The sequence below is a fragment of the Cyprinodon variegatus genome, unplaced genomic scaffold, assembly GCF_000732505.1.
Source record: "Cyprinodon variegatus isolate N-32 unplaced genomic scaffold, C_variegatus-1.0 Scaffold521, whole genome shotgun sequence".
NCBI classification, from domain to species: Eukaryota; Metazoa; Chordata; class Actinopteri; order Cyprinodontiformes; family Cyprinodontidae; genus Cyprinodon; species Cyprinodon variegatus.
The window spans coordinates 175,674-180,940 of record NW_015150974.1 but is presented as its reverse complement, the minus strand read 5'-3'; the positions used below and the strand labels follow the sequence as shown (position 1 = coordinate 180,940).

Below are 5,267 nucleotides of genomic sequence, written 5' to 3'. Positions count from 1 at the left end.
TATATATATATATACATATACAGAAGAGCTATATGTGTATATATTTTATCTTTTTTATTTTTATCTTTATTATCTTGTGTAGTTGGAAGGGTATATAGATATATAAAACTGTAACTGGAGCGTGTAACAAAAGTAATGTCCCTCTGGGATTATTAAAGTATTTCTGATTCTGATTAAGTAGAAGTATAGATACTGCAGTTTAAAAACACTCTGGTAAAAGTTGAAGTATCAACTTGACCTCTTTACTCAAAAGTGAAAAAGTATGTACTCCAAAACTACTTAAAGTATAAAAGTATAAAGTAACCTTTAAAAAAAACGGCCAGATGTCCCTATATGAATTTAAAGCACAATTTTTATTTCGAAAAATTCTTTGAGATAGGGCCAAGGATGAGGGAGGTCTTGTTGGTCTCCATCTCCCGATACTTTCAGACATTCCAACATCTTTTTCTGAATCCCACATTGTAGCATGGCATAGACAATTCACGTTTGCAGTTTGAAGAACACCTGCTTGCTTCTGATGATTTCCTTTAGCTAACCAATGAGTGTTTGCGTTATATGACTCATCCAATCAGACTAGTTTTCACTAGATGTCGATGGAGCACATGACGTGAAATAAATATTTATAAACATTAAACTGAAGCCAAGACTAACAGATACTTGTGTGAAAATGTAATGAGTAGAAGTCAGAAGTAGGAAGAAAAATCAGTAATGGACTAAAGTATAGACACCTAAAAAGTGTACTTAAGTACAGTAACGAAGTATTTGTACTGTATTTGTACTTCGTTGTAAGCATTTCAAAAATTGGTCTCTTTTATCTAAGTTGCTGTCAAAATTGTTAAAAACATCCCTGTTTCTAGTTAACGATTTTGCTTCAAGCTTACAGCAAGCCTCTCAAAATCTGTAAAATTAGTTTATGTTGTCTAAGTTACCATCAATATTGCTTAGAATCTCCCAGTTTCCATTTGCCGATTGCACCTCAGGATAAATAACCCAAGATGCTACTCGCCAAATATCATTAAGGTCTGATGTGAAATTCTGAAAGTCCTTCAAATACTGTAAAATTGTTAACTTTTTTCTATTTTGCTGTTAATATTGGAGGACAAATAAGTTTAATATATTTTAATTTATAAAAAAGTGAAAAAAATACAGAGACTATACAGTAGTTGGCATGTGTTCTTGCACAGTGAGAGAGAGAGGAATATTGCACGATTGACAATAGTCATCAGTTTGTCCAGTCTGGAGGTGTCCTTCATGGATGTGCTGCTCCCCTAGCACACCACGGTGTAGAACAGGACACTGGCAACCACAGACTGGTAGAACATCTCCAACAGCCTGTTGCAGATGTTGAACGACCTCAGTCTCCTCAGGAAGTACATCCTGCTTTGTGTCTTCCTGTGCCTCAATTACTTCTAGTGCAAAGCATCTAGTGGTGTCCTACTGTCACGTTGAGATTAAATAAATGACTGGAAACAGGAAACAGGGAGTTTTCTTTAGCAATATTCACAGCGACTTACAGTAGATAAAAGAGACCAATTTTACATATTTTGAGAAGCTATAATTTTTATATTCCACATCAGATCTTGATTATAATTGGTGAGAAGCATCTAGGGGGGCCCTACTGTCAACCTTAAATGACGTTATTAACTATAAACAGAAGGTTTCCTAGCAATATTCACGTAAGATTAGATAGAATTTTAGATTTATTGTTTTTGATTTTGAAATTCCATATCAGACTATGATGAGCTCTGGTTAGAATGCTCTACTCTCACCCTGAAATGAAATAAGAAACTGGAAATAGCGTTTTTGTTTAACAACAATTGAAACTCAGGTAAAAAAAAAAAAGTGGGCATTCTGAAATAAAGCGCTCGAACCTTTCATGTAAAACACTAATTAAATAAAAAAATACATTAAAATCGTTCTTCTATATCCATATTCACAGAAACACATAAATCATTTTAGACCAGAGGGGTGTGCATTATAAATGATTGTAGTTAAAAATCATTAACCTTTTTATTTTGAAAAGTCCAAGCCAGCATTGGTACCGTGTTTCGTAATGTACGTATGCGTGACCGATAAAAAGCCAGGGAGGGCTGGATTGATTTCAGTGAAATACTTTGCTAGAGGGACCTCTTGCAATCCAAACTGAAAACCACACAACTTTCTCATTTTCTTTTTTCAGGGTTACAGCCATAGGGTTTATTTTCTTTCTTGATTAACTATCAGCAAAAAAAACTGCAAGGAATAACCAATAAAATGTCTAAAGATCATTTGAAAATTCAACGACTGAGAGGGAAAATCTGAGAAAGAAGAGAACATTGTTCCTTTATCACACAGATTGCATTACAATGCCAGTTATACATTATTTAAATCATCTATAAAATTCATGGTATTTTAGAACAGGTGTATAAAAGTATAAAAATGTCACAGCTGAGTGGAGGTTTTTGAGGACCCAAATGCAGAGATCAAGGGGCAGAGGTGAGACTTGTAGATCTGATGAAGCAAAAATCCAAAAATCAAAATACAAGGAACCAAAAAATCAGCACACATCAGGGAAAAAGCCAGAGATGAGGAATCAACAAAACAACAACAAAGCAGCACTGAGTGACTGCAGAGGTGGTGTATATATGGGGAGACTGAACCGAGACAGGCTTGGGAGCAGGTGTGGGCAAGATCAACTAGAAGGAAGCCATGGGGAAAGGAACACTCATCTATATTTATTCACTGGATTGCTTATAGCCCAAAAAAGTGAAGCCACTGTCCGCCATGCTGGTACTCCCCACTCTCACAGAGACACGCAGTAAAAATGCCTACATGGGTAGCGTTTTGAATGCAAAAACAAGCAGTTTGCTGGCTGTGGGAAGTCGTTTCACAGGTAATTTCACTATCAGTGGATGTACTAACCTACAAAATCAATATAAACACGAATGTATCCTATAGTATACTATGTAGCGTAACATTAGTCTGGCTATCTCAAACTGAATGGAAAACTGAGTTAGCATGACATCGTGTCTAATGTAAGAAAATAGAAAGTAAAGTAAATCAAAAGCAATTCCCTGTGAAAGGTCAATGTAGAAATTCTTTAAGTGGATAACACTGTCGTTTTTTTAGTGTTTGTTTTGTTTCTCATTTGAAAAAGTAATGTGCCAATAACATATTGCATGTTATATTGACGAAAGAAAAACCAACCAAACATTTGAGCCCTATATATATATATGACTTCACTGACTTCATAATGACTATGCAATTTGATGTGCCTATTTTTTTCATTATAAATTAAAATAATCTACTTATGCTATGAAACAGCCAGTGTGTGTCAAAGTGATGAATTTATCTTTATTTCAAAAGTCTTAAGTCCCCCTGAAAATGAGAACATCATCATTGTTCGATACTGTGGCACACATATTGTTTACATTGCGACCGGTGTAACTAGGAAGTATCAATATGGCGGCCGGTGGCTTTACTTCAACCCCGTACTAACAACGGGCAATCGGCAATCCAGTGAATAAATAGAGATCGGTGGAAAGGAAACAAACACAAGGGGGAAACAGAGAGGAACGTAAGAACTCAGCATTGCTAGAAAACAAATACAAAGACACAGAGCACAAAGAAACGCAAACTAAACCCAAGCAGGGGGCAGTACCCTGACAAAACATGGAAAATGTTTTTCTAATTTATCAGGTGCACCTTGCTGGTAACATGTTGCACCAGTTTTGTCTTCAGAACTTAATCTATTTTTCATTACAGATATTCAACATAATGTGCAAAACATTCCTCAGGGATTTTAGTCTATATTTGTATAAGGGCATTACACAGGTGCTGCAACTTTGGCAGCTGTAAAGCCATGATGCAGAATTGAATGTTGCACATATCCCCCCCAAAAAAATAAAATCCCCTAAAAACAGGGTGAGGTTCTGCTCCTAAGAAGTCTGAAAAGGCCTGGTTCAATCTCCACAGTTCAAGCTCCACAATGCTTCCTGCAAGCTTCTCACTTCTCCTTAAGGGGTGGGTTTAATGCAGAAGATCTTGTATTGAAAAATACTAGAGGAAGATCTTGGGACTTCCACCTACTTTGGCTTTTAAAGTTTTGTCGATTTGTTAAGATGGCCACATTGTACGAGGAAAATATTGCCCAAACTATAACACCACCATGGACAGCCTGAACCATTGATGTGAACAGGAAGAATCCAAGTCTTCATATTTTTTACTCCAAAATCTGACCCTACCATTTGAAATACGCAACCAAAACTGAAGCACATTGAACTTCGCAATGTTTTTTTCCAATCTGTTATTTTATTTTATTCCCCCTGAACCTGTGGAAACAGTTTCCTCCATTTCCTGTTCTTACAGGAAAGGGACACTATGTGATCTTCTGCTGCTGTAGCACATCTGCATCTGCTTCAAGGTTCGACATGTTGGTATTCAAAGGTGGTAATTTTCATCTCAGTTGATTATTTTAGCAACTGTTATCTTTCTTCCATCGTTCTCACCTTTTGATCTATAATCTTAGAAGTAGTTGTGAGAGAAAACCTGGTAGGGCAACAGTTTCTTAAATACTGAAACCCTTTTGTCTGTCACTAACAAGCATGCCATTCAAAGACACCTAAATATCCCTATTCTAATAATCAGTTTGTTTGAGTTTCTTCGCTCTCATTGACAAATGTTAACAAGGAATTAAAAAAGGCATACCTGATACAGTATACGTGCAAGTTCCTATCTCCAGCATTTAAAAGGACACCCTGGATAGGTGACCAGTCCATCACAAAATGAGAACTATTGCAAAGAAAAGAACTGTCCTGATCTTTTTTAAAATAACCTACAGTAATAGTCAATGTTCCCAAATATAAATATGGTACAAACTAGGGTTGTCACGATACTAATCTTTTCAACTCGATACCGATACTAAGGAAAATATTCGATACTCGATACCATTTTTGATACCACAAGGATAAAAACAAAGTCTCAAAAATTCTACAGAAATATTTTCATTAATAAATAAAATACAATAAATAAATACATTAAAGGTTTTATGCTGTGCACAATATTAAGCAAGCTTAATAAAAAAACGTATAAAATTAAAATCAAGTGTTGCCTCCTTGGCTAAGCTTTGCACACATAACAATGACACTAGCCAAACCGGTTAAGAAACAAAAATAATTCTCAGCAGCTGCACCTGTTACAAAAAAAGTCTGAAACCGAAAAGTGCACAGAATTATTCAATCACACAGTGTTCTAAAAGTGCATTTTCCTCTATTCTGCACTTTAGCTGA

At 35.8% G+C, this 5,267-nt stretch overlaps 1 protein-coding gene across 1 annotated transcript in view; it reads left to right on the top strand.

Annotated features, from left to right (window-relative positions):
- LOC107095048 (shaker-related potassium channel tsha2-like) overlaps positions 1–4,426 on the top strand; it is a 7,263-nt gene extending 2,837 nt beyond the window's left edge. The window contains exon 2 of the mRNA XM_015391010.1: positions 4,348–4,426. The gene's annotated coding sequence lies outside the window, so the exon portion shown is untranslated. The remainder of the gene's footprint in view (positions 1–4,347) is intronic.
- Positions 4,427–5,267: the final 841 nt, after the last annotated feature.